General features: G+C 58.6%; 1 protein-coding gene across 15 annotated transcripts in view; it reads left to right on the forward strand.

Annotated features, from left to right (window-relative positions):
* MORN1 (MORN repeat containing 1) overlaps nt 1-18856 on the forward strand; it is a 74774-nt gene that overhangs the window by 39727 nt on the left and 16191 nt on the right. The window lies entirely within an intron of this gene.

Here is an 18856-nt window from a genome sequence, read left to right on the forward strand (position 1 = left end):
AGCTCAAGAGGGAGAGGTGATCTCCCTCCCCAGCCACTGGGGACCCCAGTTCCTGTTGCCTATTCTGCCACTGTCATCTTCCTGCACCACCTCATGGTCCTGGATGGCTGCACAGGCTCTAGCTGTCATGCCCCTATTCCAGCTAGGAGAAAGGGGGAAGCATAAGTGGCAAGAAGAAGCGCCCTCCCCTTCTTCTTTTTTTTTTAATTGCTCTATACATTTATTATTAGCTATTATTAATGCAGAACCAGGGGACAAAAAGCTCACAAACACTACACAATTTCACAAGACACATTGCAGGGGAAAAAGTGACTGAGATGGATCAACAGTATGCTAGGGTCTTGGTGGACTCATTCCTAGGGGATGAGTGGTGGAGGGGGTCTCATTCCTGGAGGGGGGCATGCCTACTGGTGCCCGTGGGTGGCCTCATACCAGGTTCAGAAGCTCCAAGTTTTAACTCTGGACATTGGATCTGGGGGAACGGCAGTCATGACCGTGGGCAAGAGTAGCAAGATGCTGCCACACACGGACCACAGAATGAGACGTATCCTACAAGATGGCCGAGTCTTCATTGGCACCTTCAAGGCTTTTGACAAGCATATGAATTTGATCCCCTGTGATTGTGATGAGTTCAGAAAGATGAAACTAAAGAATGCGAAGCAACCAGCACGTGAAGAAAAGCGGGTTTCGGGCCCTCCGCTTCTAAAGAAGCTTGCTGGGGGCGCCACACTCACTGCCATTGCTCAGAACTTGGTTACACAGCCCGGCCACACCAGGCCACACAGAGACAAGAAGCGCAATGTGCTGGCAAAGACTCTTACCAGAGGAGAAGGGGAGAATGGCTGTCTTTGCCAAATAGCCCGTCACAAACGTACCCCTGCTGGGCCCCCGCAAGTGCACCAACCGACTCGAAAGCCCCAGAGAGGGCTGGCGGGCAAGGACCTGAGTCTCCAGCCACCCCTGCAGGAGGAGCCCAGGGACCCTCGCATCCCTGATAAGGAAGCAGGTGGGGTGCCCTGCTGTGACCCTGAAACAGCCTGTAGTCTCACCCTCCATTTCCACGAGACTCTTAAGTCTGCCGCTTTTGCAGCAAAAGCCCAGTGCTGGGGGTGAGCGTGTGGGGAGTGTGGGAGACGGGCTCTGACCCGGCCACCCTGGGCAGCTGTGCTCACGCAGCACACCCCCGCCGGTCCCAGCTGGACTTCACCTGGCAGGACACCCAACAGGCCTCACCGTGGCCTCCGCCCCGGGGGTCGTGCATGGGGGACTGGGCCAGCCCGAGCAGTGGGACATGCTGCCTCCCTACCCTGCTCCACCTGCCACAAACACAAACTGGAATGTTCTCAGCCACCTCCAGACTTCACACCCTTTGGGCTTTGGGGCACAGAGGTCGGGCTGCCCTGGGGAGAGGAGGGAGAGAAGGAGGCTTCGAGAGAGCACGGACATGAGTCAGACCTGAAATAAAGCAAAGCCACACCGCCTCACGTTTTAAAGCAATTGCCAATGTCTCAGCGTGTTCTGAAGCTCAGGGCGACAGCCAGGGGCCGATAAACACCTGCCACAGATGCCCAGCATGCCCGTGCCACCCCCGTGCCACCCCTGAGGTCTCTGGACTGAAGGAAGCAGAAGGCCCTGGAGGGCACCTCCTGCTGGGTCAGGGCCACTGGGGTCTCCCAGGAGCACCTCCAGCCCTGCCCCCCATGCCCAGATTGTGGGGAGCACAGGGCTCACTCCACTGTCCATGGAAGAGGCTGGAAATTCAGCCCAGCCATCCCCACCCCAGGGACAGGCCTCCCAGGAGCTCACACTCACCCCCCACAAACTGACGTGGACTTGGGGTCCCAGGCATCTTTCCTCCCAGACCCGAGAGCAGCCAGAAACAAACCCTCCAGAAACCTGCCTTTCACTGGTACAAATAAATCGACAAAGAGGGCAAATCCTTTCTCTTTCTGGAGGCCTAATGTCAGTGATACATAATTGCACATCACAGTATTTTATTATTTTGTTGATATGAAATATATCAGTTGTTTAGTTGTTTTTAACTTTCAAATAAGGATTTGCATTTCGTTGAGAAGAAAAGATGATTTCCAAGACATGGACTATTGCCAGATATTCTAAACCCTATTTTGGTTAAATTACAGCACCCAGATTTTAGTAACAAAGCACATTGATTTTATATTCAAAGCATTTTTATATTTAGTCTCTTAACCTTTTGTAATTCCCACCCACAGCTTGCAGTGCGGAACCCTTTTGTGTCCCTTGTTGTCAGTGGGGTGCCTGCCTGGGCCCAATAATTTGGGCCATTGAGTTGGAGTGCAGGTGCTGCCCATGGCGGGTGTACATTGTCAGGCCGGCTGGGCCCCAGCGCCTCAAACAATCCCCTGTGAATTGGATTTGGGAATGTAGAGAGGCCGCAGCCGTGAGAGGACGTCAGGTTGCTTTTCTTTTCTTCTTTTTTTTCATGCACAAAACCCTCCCAGTGAATATTTTCAACGGATCTGAGTGGTTTCTCTTACACGTGTTGGACAAATGGTTTTGAGTATTCATCAGATGGGATCTATGAAGAATCAATCATGATTGTAAGATGATTTTAAAAATCAAGTTGCCCTCTGCCACTAATTCAATCTTGCCCGTAAAAGTGTCTGAATGTGCAGCAGAGAATTTCAGGGAATTTCATTGCCTCGTGGGGTGATAACAGCTTTAAATATTAATTGTCTATGGTTAATTATGGCAGAGTAGCATGAAAGAGCCATATTTTTAAAGGAATGTTTGTGCTATAAATTCTTTTTCTAGGAATCACATCATATAGAGGGACTGTCCCAGAAAAATACAGTATAAAAAGATATCATGTTGCTTCCAATGCCAGAACAGTAGATGAAAATGGAAATGAACTCAGACTTCGGGGTGTGCGTGTGTCTAAAACTAAGCAGGGATGTCAGAGGGGCCGGGACTGGGAGCAAGGCTAATTCTCTGCCTTCAGGCAGGCTTGTGGGTGCTGAGGGGCTCTTTGGTCGGCAGGCGGGTGGAGCACCCCTCCCTTGGGGTTAAGCAGCCTCCTTGGAGGTGGCTGCTCTTTTGGGTAAAAGCTTAAGCTTTCAGGTTCCCTCCGCCTCCACAGGTCCTTTTCTCTTCTCTGAGGTTCTTTCCTGTTCTTCCCCCCTTTCCCGCCTGGAACAATTCAGTCCCAAAGCCATCAAGTCCTGCCAAGTGGGGTGGCCATCGGGGTCTCAGAGCCCCTGCTCTGGGCGTTGGGCCCAATGGAGCAGGGAAGCCCCCAAGCACAGGGCCTGAGGGGGTGATGGAGGCAGCATCCATGGGGTGTCCCTGTGCTGAGGGGTGCAGCAGGGCCTATGGACACAAAGAAGGGGGGACAAGAAGGAACCCGTGGGCTGGCACTCAGGGGTGTGGACTGGGGGTTTGCATCATAGAAAGTGAACCTGTGCGTTTGTGTGCATGTCTGCGTACACATGGCTGTGTGTGCGTGCACATGACTGTGTGTGCCCGTGCAGGTGTGCATGTGCGTGCGTGTGTGTGCGTGCCCACGCAGGTGTGCGTGTGCGTGCCTGCGCAGGTGTGCGTGTGCGTGCGTGTGTGTGCGTGCCTGCACAGGTGTGCGTGTGCGTGCGCGTGCTTGTGTGCGTGCCTGCGCAGGTGCGTGTGTGCGTGCGTGCCTGCCTAGGTGCACGTATGTGCGCATGCGTGTGTGTGCACTCTCCGGCTCTGCCAGGGCCCGTGGGCAGCAGCTCCCCAGCAGGCAGGAGCGGACACAGTACCCAGGTGCGCGTCTGAAAAGAACCGGGGTTCCCTGGAGAAGCGGCGGATCCGGGCTGGGGCAGGGTGGAGGCACTTCCCCCATGGAGGGCAGAGGGAGGAGGAGTCAGCTCCCCACGGAGACGCGCCACCAGCCTCACGGTGGACTCCACTGGTTCTGGGTTAGTGAAAATCCTGCCCCACCTGGCAGCGTGGGCTGAGCAGACCCATCCATGAAAGGCATGAGCGTCGCATCCATGCCTCTCCTGCCAAAGATGCGTAACCCGGGTCTCTCTGTGATGAGACCTCAGACACGGCCACACGGGGGAACCTTCCCTGAAAGGCCTGGCCCGGAAGCTTCGAAGACGCCAGGACCATGGCAGTCAGGGAAAGGCCCGGGAATGTTCCAGACCAACGGAGACTGAAGACACAATGAGAGCTCGCTGCAATGTGTGGTCCCAGGCTGATCTCCTTCCCGCGAGGGACATCACTGGGCCACGGGGAAGCCCAGGCTGGGGTCTGACCCCGAGGCGTGCCCTGCCCTGGGACGGCTGTGCTGGGTTACGTGAGGCGAAAAACTTCCCGGTTTGTAAAATGCACTCGAGGACGTGGAGTGAGGAGCAAATTCAGCAACGGACTTTCAGATGGCCCAGCGACAACATTCTTTGTACTCTACCTGTGACTTTTCTGTAAATGTTTGATTAAACATTTACCCCAAAATGGAAAATACCCGTGCGCCCGGCACGCAGGGTGGCAGGGGGGTGACGGGGGCAGCGGGGGCCGAGCAGGAGCCTCAAGGCCGCAGCAGCCGTGCAGTCCACCTCCCTGTCCCGCAGTCAGAACCTAACCCTGAGGCCATCGGGAGCATCGCACGGGCAGCCACGGCGGGGAGGACACCTGCATGGCCCCGTCCCCCCTGCACCGAGACTATGGGGCCAGCAGCTGGCCTGGTGGTTCTAAGTCATCTGGGGCCTGTCCAGCAATGGCCTAGATCCCTAAGGTCATGGGGTGTGTGGGCCTGGGGGCGCCTCTGCAGATGCCAGGGTCTCAGCCACTCGGGATCCTCCTCCCTGGTGTCCCCTGGAGACAGCCTGTGCCTGACCAGTGCCCTCCATGGAGTGCCCCATACCCTGCTTCGGGATGGGTGATCGGGGGTAGGGGGCAGCCGCAGCCACACAGCACACACACGGGCCATCTGCCACCTGCAGCTGGGGATGGAGCCTTCGTGGCACATTAGATTCTGTCCTTTCTAGAGGCGCTTTGGCACTGGCACACAGTCGCAGCCTCTGAACAGACTCAGACTGGCCACCAGCTGCCCCAAGGGGACGTGCCCCCTGCCACTCTACGTGGGAAACCACCTCCCCCAGCAAAGCTGTGTGGGGGCGGCATCCCAGGTCCTGGGGCCATGGGGCCAAGAGTGCAGCTGGGTAGGGTGCTTTGAGTTCCCCATCTCCCAAGAGTCCCCATGTCCCAAGAGTCCCCATGTCCCAAGAAGCTCCCTATCTCCCAAGAAGGACCCAGGAGTCCCTCTCCTAGGAGGAAGGGAGCACCCACACCAGTCCAGCCCTGGCCAGCGGGACGGTGGCCTTCAGGGCTAGTGGGAGCTGGGCCGGGGGTGGGCAGGGAGAGCTGGGCCCCACCCAGACTAGGAGGACAGCTCCTGCGGCCCAGGGCAGACCCCAGCAGGGGTGACCGGCAGGAGCCTCGGTACTCGGACCGGCTGGGGGCTGGAGCACCCTGAGGGGCTGAGGATGCACCCAAACACCCTTCTTAGGTCGAGATGGGGGAAGGAGAAGGGGGTGCTTTTTTGTCTTTTCCTTTAAAATTTATCTCAGGGTGGGTGCGGTGGCTCACGCCTGTAATCCCAGCACTTTGGGAGGTCAAGGCGGGTGGATCACCTGAGGTCAGGAAATCAAGACCAGCCTGGGCAACATGGCAAAACCCCATCCCTACTAAAAATACAAAAATTAGCCAGGTGTGGTGGCGGGCGCCTGTAATCCCAGCTACTCAGGAGGCTGAGGCAGAAGAATCGCTTGAACCAGGGAGTCGGAGGTTGCAGTGAGCTGAGAACACACCACGGCACTCCATCCTGGGCGACAGAGCGAGACTTTGTCTCAAAAAATAAAAAAAATATAAAAACAAAATAAAATGTATCTAGAGGCCAGGTGAGGTCCCTGTAATCCTCAAACTCCTGGGCTCAAGTGATCCTCCTGCCTCAGCCTCCCAGCACTTGGGAACCTTCTGGGGCCTTTCCCTGACTGCCGGCACCCTGGCGTCTGTGAAGCTTCCAGGCCAGGCCTTTCAGGGAAGGTTCCCTGGTGGCTTTGTCTGAGGAAGGTTCCTGGTGGCTTTGTCTGAGGAAGGTTCCTGGTGGCTTTGTCTGAGGAAGGTTCCTGGTGGCTTTGTGTGAGGAAGGTTCCCTGGTGGCTTTGTGTGAGGAAGGTTCCCTGGTGGCTTTGTGTGAGGAAGGTTCCCTGGTGGCTTTGTCTGAGAAAGGTTCCTGGTGGCTTTGTGTGAGGAAGGTTCCCTGGTGGCTTTGTGTGAGGAAGGTTCCCTGGTGGCTTTGTGTGAGGAAGGTTCCCTGGTGGCTTTGTGTGAGGAAGGTTCCCTGGTGGCTTTGTGTGAGGAAGGTTCCTGGTGGCTTTGTGTGAGGAAGGTTCCCTGGTGGCTTTGTGTGAGGAAGGTTCCCTGGTGGCTTTGTGTGAGGAAGGTTCCTGGTGGCTTTGTGTGAGGAAGGTTCCTGGTGGCTTTGTGTGAGGAAGGTTCCCTGGTGGCTTTGTGTGAGGAAGGTTCCCTGGTGGCTTTGTGTGAGGAAGGTTCCTGGTGGCTTTGTGTGAGGAAGGTTCCCTGGTGGCTTTGTGTGAGGAAAGTTCCCTGGTGGCTTTGTGTGAGGAAGGTTCCCTGGTGGCTTTGTGTGAGGAAGGTTCCTGGTGGCTTTGTGTGAGGAAGGTTCCTGGTGGCTTTGTGTGAGGAAGGTTCCTGGTGGCTTTGTGTGAGGAAGGTTCCCTGGTGGCTTTGTGTGAGGAAGGTTCCTGGTGGCTTTGTGTGAGGAAGGTTCCCTGGTGGCTTTGTGTGAGGAAGGTTCCCTGGTGGCTTTGTGTGAGGAAGGTTCCCTGGTGGCTTTGTGTGAGGAAGGTTCCCTGGTGGCTTTGTGTGAGGAAGGTTCCTGGTGGCTTTGTGTGAGGAAGGTTCCTGGTGGCTTTGTGTGAGGAAGGTTCCCTGGTGGCTTTGTGTGAGGAAGGTTCCCTGGTGGCTTTGTGTGAGGAAGGTTCCCTGGTGGCTTTGTCTGAGGAAGGTTCCCTGGTGGCTTTGTCTGTGGAAGGTTCCTGGTGGCTTTGTGTGAGGAAGGTTCCCTGGTGGCTTTGTGTGAGGAAGGTTCCCTGGTGGCTTTGTGTGAGGAAGGTTCCTGGTGGCTTTGTGTGAGGAAGGTTCCCTGGTGGCTTTGTGTGAGGAAGGTTCCCTGGTGGCTTTGTGTGAGAAAGGTTCCTGGTGGCTTTGTGTGAGGAAGGTTCCTGGTGGCTTTGTGTGAGGAAGGTTCCCTGGTGGCTTTGTGTGAGAAAGGTTCCTGGTGGCTTTGTGTGAGGAAGGTTCCCTGGTGGCTTTGTGTGAGGAAGGTTCCCTGGTGGCTTTGTGTGAGGAAGGTTCCCTGGTGGCTTTGTGTGAGGAAGGTTCCCTGGTGGCTTTGTGTGAGAAAGGTTCCTGGTGGCTTTGTGTGAGGAAGGTTCCCTGGTGGCTTTGTGTGAGGAAGGTTCCCTGGTGGCTTTGTGTGAGGAAGGTTCCCTGGTGGCTTTGTGTGAGGAAGGTTCCCTGGTGGCTTTGTGTGAGGAAGGTTCCCTGGTGGCTTTGTGTGAGGAAGGTTCCTGGTGGCTTTGTGTGAGGAAGGTTCCCTGGTGGCTTTGTGTGAGGAAGGTTCCTGGTGGCTTTGTGTGAGGAAGGTTCCTGGTGGCTTTGTGTGAGGAAGGTTCCCTGGTGGCTTTGTGTGAGGAAGGTTCCCTGGTGGCTTTGTGTGAGGAAGGTTCCCTGGTGGCTTTGTGTGAGGAAGGTTCCCTGGTGGCTTTGTGTGAGGAAGGTTCCCTGGTGGCTTTGTGTGAGGAAGGTTCCTGGTGGCTTTGTGTGAGGAAGGTTCCTGGTGGCTTTGTGTGAGGAAGGTTCCCTGGTGGCTTTGTGTGAGGAAGGTTCCCTGGTGGCTTTGTCTGTGGAAGGTTCCCTGGTGGCTTTGTGTGAGGAAGGTTCCCTGGTGGCTTTGTGTGAGGAAGGTTCCCTGGTGGCTTTGTGTGAGGAAGGTTCCCTGGTGGCTTTGTGTGAGAAAGGTTCCTGGTGGCTTTGTGTGAGGAAGGTTCCCTGGTGGCTTTGTGTGAGGAAGGTTCCTGGTGGCTTTGTGTGAGGAAGGTTCCCTGGTGGCTTTGTGTGAGGAAGGTTCCCTGGTGGCTTTGTGTGAGGAAGGTTCCCTGGTGGCTTTGTCTGTGGAAGGTTCCCGGTGGCTTTGTCTGTGGAAGGTTCCCGGTGGCTTTGTGTGAGGAAGGTTCCCGGTGGCTTTGTGTGAGAAAGGTTCCCTGGTGGCTTTGTGTGAGAAAGGTTCCTGGTGGCTTTGTGTGAGGAAGGTTCCCTGGTGGCTTTGTGTGAGGAAGGTTCCCTGGTGGCTTTGTGTGAGGAAGGTTCCCTGGTGGCTTTGTCTGAGGAAGGTTCCCTGGTGGCTTTGTCTGAGGAAGGTTCCCTGGTGGCTTTGTGTGAGAAAGGTTCCTGGTGGCTTTGTGTGAGGAAGGTTCCCTGGTGGCTTTGTGTGAGGAAGGTTCCCGGTGGCTTTGTGTGAGGAAGGTTCCCGGTGGCTTTGTGTGAGGAAGGTTCCCTGGTGGCTTTGTGTGAGGAAGGTTCCCTGGTGGCTTTGTGTGAGGAAGGTTCCTGGTGGCTTTGTGTGAGGAAGGTTCCCTGGTGGCTTTGTGTGAGGAAGGTTCCCTGGTGGCTTTGTGTGAGGAAGGTTCCCTGGTGGCTTTGTGTGAGGAAGGTTCCTGGTGGCTTTGTGTGAGGAAGGTTCCTGGTGGCTTTGTGTGAGGAAGGTTCCCTGGTGGCTTTGTGTGAGGAAGGTTCCCTGGTGGCTTTGTCTGTGGAAGGTTCCCTGGTGGCTTTGTGTGAGGAAGGTTCCCTGGTGGCTTTGTGTGAGGAAGGTTCCCTGGTGGCTTTGTGTGAGGAAGGTTCCTGGTGGCTTTGTGTGAGGAAGGTTCCTGGTGGCTTTGTGTGAGGAAGGTTCCCTGGTGGCTTTGTGTGAGGAAGGTTCCCGGTGGCTTTGTGTGAGGAAGGTTCCCGGTGGCTTTGTGTGAGGAAGGTTCCCTGGTGGCTTTGTGTGAGGAAGGTTCCCTGGTGGCTTTGTGTGAGGAAGGTTCCTGGTGGCTTTGTGTGAGGAAGGTTCCCTGGTGGCTTTGTGTGAGGAAGGTTCCCTGGTGGCTTTGTGTGAGGAAGGTTCCCTGGTGGCTTTGTGTGAGGAAGGTTCCTGGTGGCTTTGTGTGAGGAAGGTTCCTGGTGGCTTTGTGTGAGGAAGGTTCCCTGGTGGCTTTGTGTGAGGAAGGTTCCCTGGTGGCTTTGTGTGAGGAAGGTTCCCTGGTGGCTTTGTGTGAGGAAGGTTCCCTGGTGGCTTTGTGTGAGGAAGGTTCCCTGGTGGCTTTGTGTGAGGAAGGTTCCCTGGTGGCTTTGTGTGAGGAAGATTCCCTGGTGGCTTTGTGTGAGGAAGGTTCCCTGGTGGCTTTGTGTGAGGAAGGTTCCCTGGTGGCTTTGTGTGAGAAAGGTTCCCTGGTGGCTTTGTCTGAGGAAGGTTCCCTGGTGGCTTTGTCTGAGAAAGGTTCCTGGTGGCTTTGTCTGAGGAAGGTTCCCTGGTGGCTTTGTCTGAGAAAGGTTCCTGGTGGCTTTGTGTGAGGAAGGTTCCCTGGTGGCTTTGTGTGAGGAAGGTTCCCTGGTGGCTTTGTGTGAGGAAGGTTCCCTGGTGGCTTTGTCTGAGGAAGGTTCCCTGGTGGCTTTGTGTGAGGAAGGTTCCCTGGTGGCTTTGTGTGAGAAAGGTTCCTGGTGGCTTTGTCTGAGAAAGGTTCCTGGTGGCTTTGTCTGAGGAAGGTTCCCTGGTGGCTTTGTGTGAGGAAGGTTCCCTGGTGGCTTTGTGTGAGAAAGGTTCCTGGTGGCTTTGTCTGAGAAAGGTTCCTGGTGGCTTTGTCTGAGGAAGGTTCCCTGGTGGCTTTGTGTGAGGAAGGTTCCCTGGTGGCTTTGTGTGAGAAAGGTTCCTGGTGGCTTTGTCTGAGGAAGGTTCCCTGGTGGCTTTGTGTGAGGAAGGTTCCCTGGTGGCTTTGTCTGAGAAAGGTTCCTGGTGGCTTTGTCTGAGAAAGGTTCCTGGTGGCTTTGTCTGAGGAAGGTTCCTGGTGGCTTTGTCTGAGGAAGGTTCCCTGGTGGCTTTGTGTGAGGAAGGTTCCCTGGTGGCTTTGTGTGAGGAAGGTTCCCTGGTGGCTTTGTCTGAGGTCTCATCACAGATGCAGGCTGCATCTTTGGCAGACGTGGAAAAGGGGAGACAAGATAGAACCCATGGGCCTGGGGCGTGTGAGCTCGGGGTGTGCGTCAGAGATAAGAGCAAACATCTGTGTGTGTGTGTGTGTGTGGCCGCATACATGTGGCTGTGTGTGTGCTCTTGCTTTCCCCTGGCAGGGCCTGTGAGCAGCGACTCTGCTGGCGTGAGCTTGGCTGGCATGGGCACCCAGGCACCTGAGGTCAGAGCTGCTCACCGCAGCCTGGCCCTAGGCCCTCAGGGCACAGTTTCTGTTCCTCGAGGAGACCCTGGGACACAGAGGCCCTATGTTGCCGGCTAGGGTGCCTTCGTCTCCGTCTCTGGTCAGTAGCAATGCTGCCGGCAGCCTGTGTCCACTGGCGAGGGGCAGGTGCTGGGACTAGCCCTCTGAGCGGCCTGAGGGTCCGGCTGGCAGGGCAGGGGGTCCCCCGGTGCAGAGCCTGGCCCTTGTTGTTCAGAGCCACGTAGGGTGAGCCCAAGGCTCTCCAAGGAGGACGGAGGCAAGACAAGTGCCCCGAATTGTCCTGTGTCCCCCAACAAGGCCGGCCCATGCCCGGCCACCAACAGGGAGCAGTGGGGGAGTGCGTGGCTGCTGCCCCAGCGGGTGGTAGGTGGCGAGTGTGCAGGCCTGGCCCTGGCCTGGTGCTGGAGGTGCCAGGGCACAGACAGACCCTGAGTGTGGCAGCCTGGGGACCGCCCATGCCTGTGCGAGGGTGCGGGCACATCTGGCCATCCATGAGCGTAGAGCGTGAGCACGCGTGGACCCTCCTGGAGGCTGACACTGTCTTCGGGGCGCATATGGCCATCCATGAGCACAGAGTGTGAGCATGCGTGGACCCTCCCGGAGGCTGACGCCGTTTTCAGGGCGTGTGTGGTCATCCATGAGCGCAGAGTGTGAGCACGCGTGGACCCTCCCGGAGGCTGACGCCGTTTTCAGGGCGTGTGTGGTCATCCATGAGCACAGAGTGTGAGCATGCGTGGACCCTCGCGGGGGCTGACGCTGTCTTTGATGCTCTCGCTTTGTGCCAACAGAAAGACGGTCATGCTCCCTCTGGCAGAATTCTGCATTCGGGGACTTGGCATTTGCTGCTGGAAGGTGGAGGTGGCCCCCAAGGTCCTCCATGGCCAGCTTCAGCCCTGCCCCCAGGCTCTGCAGGCGGCTGTTGTGGCTCGTAGAGCCTGTGAGTTGGCACAGCGCTCCCCCTTTCCCTTCCCACTGGGGCGGCCGGGCCCCATCTGTGCAGCGCAGGGACGAGGCCCCCAGGGAAGGAGGCCGGAGCAGGCCAGGGTCCTCACGCTTGCCCTGAGAGGCCAGCAGGGACCAGTGTGTCCTTTGCACAGCCCGGCCCACACGGGACCCCCCTCCAGAGGAACTGCGGTCTGTGCGGTCCCCGCTCCTGGCCTCCTCACCAGCATCGGCCTTGGGGCTCTGCGCCCCACACCCTGTCCCCCAGGCCTTTCCCAGCCCCCACACATGCTCCTGGTCGCTGGGCCTTCCTGCCGCCCCAATAGCGAGAATGTGGCCCTGTGGGGGACGCTCGGAGCCAGCTCGCCGCACCGCCTTGTCGAGTGTGCTCACTGGAGCTTCTGGGGAGCAGCTGCCTGGCTTCAGAACCATGTGTCAACCTGCCCTGCAGATCCCTCCTAGGCCCGCCAGCCCCTTGTGCCTGGCCACGCCCAGCCCTCAGGTGATGCCGCTCTCGCAAGAAGGGCCCCTAAGGCCGCCCGAGGGCAGTGCCCCTGGACATCCTCCTCAGCCGTGGCCATGGGGACTCACATTCTCTGCTTTGTAAGGCATTTGTGGCCTGATTCTGGTGGGTCTGGACCAGGCCCTCCCACACTCCTTTCTCTCCTGCTCCGGATGGGAAAGAAGGCCGATGGCCGGGAAGGAGGTCCCAGGGAAGTTGTCCCACCCCCACCCCACCCTGCCCCTGGCCCCAGCCCCAGGCCCAGTCCCGCCTCAGTCACCCCCACAGCTGGCAGCAGGGGAGGCCTACGGGAATCCCGCCCAGCAGACATGGGACCACGGTTTCCTCCATTCTCTTCCGGAAGAATGGGGCCGTGGATTGTTCATCGTTTTGCTAAAAGAAGTCCAAACCCCAAGCCAGAGGTGGGTGCCATGGTGTTTAGAAGCCTGGGGAGGCAGCCAGTCCCCGGGAAAGCTGGCCTCTGCGGCTATGCGTCCTCCTGCCACCCTGTGAAGCTGCTTCCAAGGCTCCGCGAGGCCTCTGTCTATCTGAGAGCCCAGGACAGCCGTGGCAGGGTGGCTCCTGGCCTGTCCTCCCCAGGAAAGCTTCAGAACAGCTCGTGAGAATGCAGTGGAGGTGAGGAGAACCCTGAGGACAGCAGCCGCAGGGAGCCCCGGACCTTGGCCAGGCCCCTAGGCCCGAGTCTCAGTCCTCGAGGGGCCACTGCTGCTCAGCACAGCACCCCCAGAGGATCAGGAGCAAGATGAGGGGCCTGCCCCACACCTGCCTGGCTGGAATGGCACCCGCCTGGCCCCAGCAGGGCTGGTGCCCTGCAGCGTCATCCCCAGGGCCCGGCGGCTCTGTCACAGGACCCAGCGGCTCTGGCAGCTACACAGACAGCTTTGTGGGGGGCTCCTGGAGGCGAGGAGCGGGCGGGCACGGAGAGAGCCCAGAGCAGTCCTGTCTTGGCAGCTTTACCAGCAGAGGTGCCCGCAGGTCCCAGAGGCAGGTCTGAAGGCAGCAGTGGAGAAACGTCAGCATCATGCTTACCAAATACGCAGGAGCAGCCACGACGGCCCAGGCCCCAGGAGCTCTGGAGTGTCTTTTATTTTCTGAACGTTCAGGAAGGATGGAGGCTACTGGAGATGGAGGCTTAGGGTCAAGCGCATTTTCTATGCCTCAGGAAAGGCAGGGGAGCTGGCGCGGGGCCACGCCCGTGATCCCAGCACTTTGGGAGGCTGAGGCGGGAGGATTGCTTGAACTCAGAAGTTCAAGGCCAGCCTGGGCCACAAAGGGAGGCCCCATCTCTATGATAAAATAAAATAAAATAAAATATTTAAAAAGGCAAAGGAAAGGCCAGCACAGGTCCCTTCTCGGTGACAGTGCTAGGGCCCATGCTGGCTCTGCTGAGGGAGGCCAGGCATGGTGCTGGCCCAGCCTACACCTCCTCGTGGATCTTGGGTGGATTGGGTCAGCAGAGCCACGTCTGCGGTGTGGGAGGTGAGGAGGGTGAGGGAGGTGAGGACGAAGCCCAGGGCTGGGGACAGCAGGGGAGTCCGAGAGGCCCCCCGTGTGTCTCGTATGCCCCCGCGTGTTCCCGCTGACTTCTCCAGGCCCCGCCCTGCATCTCTAATGAGCCGCGCTTCTCGGCTGACTGATGGACTCTTAAAGACTAATGCCCTGTGTCTGGTCACCTCCAAACGAGACTGTTCTCGTCCCCTTAGGGCCAATAACGTTTTATGTTTTTAATCCACTTAAATGAAGTCAACGTTTCTGCTTCGGCCTGCCCTCCCCCTGGCCAGGTCCTGCGCCTGCCGTGGCTATTCTTGGGGCTGGCCTGGCCCGAGCAGCCTTGTTGATTCGGGCAGTGTCCCTGCCTGCTGCCTGGTGCCCTACACAGGTGACTAGGAAGTCTAATTGAGTCCGCCGTAAAAAGATAATGAATTGGTATTTCCCTCCAGAGCGGTCAAGCTGCCCGATCCTGTCCCGGGCTGGCTCAGCCTCTCGGTTCCCGAGGCCCCTGAGGTCGTACGGTGACCTTTATCTTGCTTATAAAGCTGTAACTGATGTCATTAAAACTGGCATAAAGGCTTGGAAGGCACTCCTGAGAGCTGGGGAGGGGCATGCCTGCCAGGAGGTGATGAGCATGGCCTTGGCTCGGGAAGTGCCCCAGACACTGCCGGGGACCCTCACTCTCCATCACGAGTGGTTCCTTTGGGGCCCGTGCAGCCCAGAGTTTGATGAGCTGACACATCCATCACAGAATGTGTCTCCCTGAGCCTTGGAGTGAGGCCCACTCGGGCTGGCGGGCGCCACTCAGACGGGGAAGAGAGGATCTCCACTGACGGTGGGTGCTGCGCTGTACGAAGGTGTCTCTGCACCTCGGCTTTTCTGAGTTTAATGCCTTTGGGGGGCACTTGCCATCAGACTTTTAGCCTTTTCTTTTTCTTTTTCTTTTTTTTTCTTGAGACGGAGTCTCGCTCTGTGGCCAGGCTGGAGTGCAATGGCACGATCTTGGCTCACAGTAACCTCTGCCTCCCGTGTTCAAGCGATACTCGTGCCTCAGCCTCCCGAGTAGCTGGGATTACAGGCACCTGCCACCACACCTGGCTAATTTTTGTATTTTTAGTAGAGACGGGGTTTCACCATGTTGGCCAGGATGATCTCAATCTCCTGACCTCCTGATCCGCCTGCTTTGGCCTCCCGAAGTGCTGGACAGGCATGAGCCACCACGCCTGGCCCCTTTTAGCCTTTTCTTTTCAGTGGTTTGGCCTAATGGGAGCAAGTTTGCAGACGGGGACATGAGCAGGGTGATGCCCAGGAAGGGGGTGATGTTGGGGGGCAGCTACACTGTGACCAGCAAGTTGGCTCGGCCAGGCACCTGGCCATCGCACGGTCAGCAGCATGCCCAGGACCAGTTGGGGACCGCTGCGGACAAGACAGGGAAGTGTGCTCTGCTGGGGACAGATCCACAAAGGGGAAGCTGGGCAGCAGGCAACAGGTGGGACACAGCAGGGCTGGGAGAGGCTCCGTCGGGAGGAGCCACCAGACCGAGGTGGTGTGGGGACCGGGACAGAAGGGCGAGGCCAGCCTGCACCAGACGAGTAGCAGTGCCAGGGCCAGAGGGGCCGGGTGGAGACGTGCAAGGAGGAGAGGACCGTAGGACAGCCCGCGTTGTGGTCTCGTGGCTGGTATCACGGTCTGCACTATGGGCCCCATGTTTTGGCTTGTGTGGCAGCCCTTGCCATGGCCTATGTGGCCGTCTGTGTGGTGGCCACAGGTCGTGGCCTTTGTATGGTAGCTTGTGTGGCAGCCTCACATCATGGCCTGTGTGGCAGCCTGTATGGCGGCCCTCATCGTGCCCTGCGTGGTGGCCTGTGTGGTGGCCTTCGCCGTGGCCTGTGTGGTGGCCCACATCGTGGCCTGTGCGGCGGCCTGTGCGGCAGCCCCACGTCGTGGCCTGTGTGGCAGTCTGGTGTCCTGTGTGGTGGCCCGTTGTGGCCTGTGTGGTGGCCTATGCTCACAATGCAGGAAAAGCCTCTGGCCACGTGGAGCCGGTGAAAGACAAGGTCCACCTGCTGCCTTGAGTCCTCCATGTGCTGGACACAAGCAGTGGGCAACAGGACCAGGGGTGCTGGAGGCCTAGGGACCCACTGCAGTCCTCCGAGCCACAAATGATGGCCCAGACCCCAGGACTGCAGCCAAGGAGGTGCCCACAAGGAGGATGCGAGAAGTTTGGGGAGACTTGTGTGGGTGGAGGGGTGTCATGGAGCGAGGGGAGGAGTCAGTGACCAGCGGGAGGGCAGGCCCTCAGCAAGGGGAGGCTGAGCTGGAGGAGGGACTCAGGTCTGCTCTGGTGTCTGCAGGGAGTGGGATGCGCAGGACACAGCATGAGGGGGCTGCTGGCCGCCAGGGCTGGGTGTGTGGCCCCTGAGGAGGCAGGTGAGGGGTCATCTGGCTGAACGTGGTGCTTGTGTCCATGGGAAGCGAGGTGACCACCCAAAGAGGGGTGTGAACAGAGGAGGGGCCAGCCTACCCCAGGGACAGCAGCCTCCGAGGTCTTCCGGAGGGCCCAGGGGCAGGAGGAAACAGGGCCTGTGGGGACAGTGGCCATCTGTAGCCGATGACACCGGGGGACAAGTGGGGGCTCAGGCCAGGGCCACCCTGATGTCAGCGGCAGAGCCCAGGCGCAGCCTTGGAAAACCTGCGTCTTCAGCAAACACGGAGAAGCCGTGCGGCGGAGGCGCCTGTTTCTGCACAGAGGGTGCCCTGAGCAGGAGCGGCCGAGTGATTCCAAGCTGTGCTCCGCGGGGAGCAGCCCCGCAGGACACTTTGGCTGGGCCTTCCCGTGCCCTCGTTTTCTTTAGGGGATGTGCAAGCTTGTGTGGTGTTTCTGGCCCAGCATCAGGCCGGGGCCAGGCCGGGCTGAGCTCCAGGCCCTCGGCAGGGGAGGGACTGACCTGGCTTCCGTGTGAGGGTCCCGTGTAAACAATGGACTGAAGGGCGAGGGGGACCCAGGAGTTAGGCTCCAGCTGAGGGCAGTGCCAGCAACTCGGTGGGAGACACTGGGGCCTGGCGGGGGTGTGGCAGGGCAGTGGGGAGCCTTGGGGGTCCAGGTACAGATACGTTTTGAAGGCAGCTTTGATGTCAGCCTTGTTGCTGCAGCTGCAGAAATTGTGGGTGCACAGGATATGGTGCAGGGGCAACGAGGCTGACCCCCAACTTTCAGCTTGAGCACCTGGCGGGTGCGGTGCCGGCCTCGGGAAAGGCGGTCACGGCCAGGACCCAGGGGCCGCTGCGGTCAGCCTGCAGCCCCGACTCGGGGAGTGCATGGCAGAGGTGGACCGCCGTCTCTCACGGTCAGGCAGTCCCCACCGTGTGGCAGCAGAAACGCCCCCTCCGTGGACCTGTGCCATGCGGCGGTAAGAGCCTGAGGGAGGGGGAGGTGACATCCAGAAGAAAGACACACGGTGTGGGCTCCTGGTCCAGATGCGCCGGGATCTAGAAGGCTCCTCTGAGGCCGAGGCTGGGGACGACCCTCCCCTTCCGCTTTGCACCATTTCTCGTTTCTCTTGCTTGCAACAAAAAGCGTCTTGGCCAACCCGGAGGGCCTCCTCGTCGCTCCTGGACAGGGACCGCACAGAGGAGAGCTTCTGCCTGCGCCTCCAGGGGACCCCACGTGTCAAACCCACACAGGCTCAAGGAACCCGGCTTTACAGGCCCTGGTGTCCTCTGTCCTCTTCCCGCTGAACTGAAAGCCGTTAATTTCTGTTTGTGCTGCGCAGGGAGGGCTCCCTTTACCTGGCTGAGCCTCGGCTGCTGATCAGCCAGGGACAGTCACGACAGCGTTTACTCTGAGGAGAGCAGGGATGTGGTGAGAACCTGCCTGAAGGTGCCTGGTACCAGCCATTGTGATCACCAGGCAAAGGAGGCTCTTCAAACAGCTTGGTCAGAACCCCCAAGCCTCAGCGATGCAGACACCCTCCAGGCTCCATGTGGATATATGTTTATTTGCACACCAGGAATGCCTGCTGGGCTTCTAAAAATACCTTTTCCAAACTCCCACCTTGCCCCTGGAAATGGCACGTGGCAGGTGGAGGTCTGAAGCCCCCACCACCGTGTGAACCATGTGTACTTGGGGCTCAGGATCTGGGCCCACTCTGGAGCGGTCACCTTGCCGAGGGTGAGGGCGTCCGCATGATTAGGATACAGAGCTGGTGTCTTTATTGTCCAGGGGGTGTCGATAAAAGACGCAGTCCAAGTTAGCTCCAGTGCAGTCCACGTGGAAACCATCGGTGCGTTAAGAAATGGAAATTATGCCGTCAGCAGTGCAGCTCCCAGCCATTGCCCCGGACGTAAATAGTGCCGGGCCAGCAAAAGCTGCTGGGAGAAGGATGTCAGTTAAAGAGTGTCCTTGCAGAAGGGAAGACTTTCTCTCTATAATGCACCATAATGATTAAATTAAGACACCTCTGAGAGATAATTCTCCCACCTGTAATTTGGAAATATTTCTGAAGCTGGCTCTCCCTAGCGTCTCTGTCGCTCCCTACAGAAGCTGGGCTCCGGGAAAGGGACATTAATGCCTCCAGCCCCAAGGTCCTATCCAGCGCCCCTCCACTCACTCAGAGCCCCACAGAGGGGGCTGCCCCGGGGCCCCATGTGAGGGTCCCGCCTCCTGGGCTCCGGCCTCAAATGAAGCTGAGCCCACACAGACCCAGCCTCCTGTGCACCCCTCAGCAGCCCCTGACTCCTTCCCTCCTGGGCACTGTCTTGGCTCCACCCTTCTATCCATCCTGGAGCTGGGTCTCTCTGTTTTTTTGATGGTGTCACTGCCTGGTGGGGACACTCATCTGTGGCCCTAAAGCCACCGCCCCAGCCCCTGCCTCCCTCTCAGAACTCTCCTGTCCAGCCAGCTCTGGTGCCGACCTCCAGCCCTCACCACATCCCGTGGCCTCCTGCTAGCACCTCCTCCCAGTGGTGTGTGCAAGTGGGGGGCCCTCGGGGCAGCGGTGTCAGGACAGCTCCGAGCTGCTCGTAGGAACGTGGGCTCTGATGTGTGTGTGTGGAGGGGCTGCACTGAAGTTATCTCCTTCAGGCTCAGCCACTGACCATCCTTGTAAAAGAGACAGCAGGGTGGGCCCTGGGGGCTGCAGCTCCATCTGTGCGTGGGGGAAGCCAGAGGGGAGCCCCCATACCTCGCACCCTGGGACCCCGGGAGAGGGGCTGGAAAAAGCTAGGTTGGGCAAGGGCCTGCAGGGGTCCCACTGAGGGATGCAGAGGCTGAGCCCGCCCACACCCGCCTCTGATGCCTGAGGACCTGGGGTCTGCCGCCACGTGGAGGGACTCCCAGCCACCCCCGGTGTCTCCCCTCCACACCTGTGGA

This window comes from Pan troglodytes, chromosome 1 (genome assembly GCF_028858775.2).
Source record: "Pan troglodytes isolate AG18354 chromosome 1, NHGRI_mPanTro3-v2.0_pri, whole genome shotgun sequence".
Lineage (NCBI taxonomy): Eukaryota > Metazoa > Chordata > Mammalia > Primates > Hominidae > Pan > Pan troglodytes.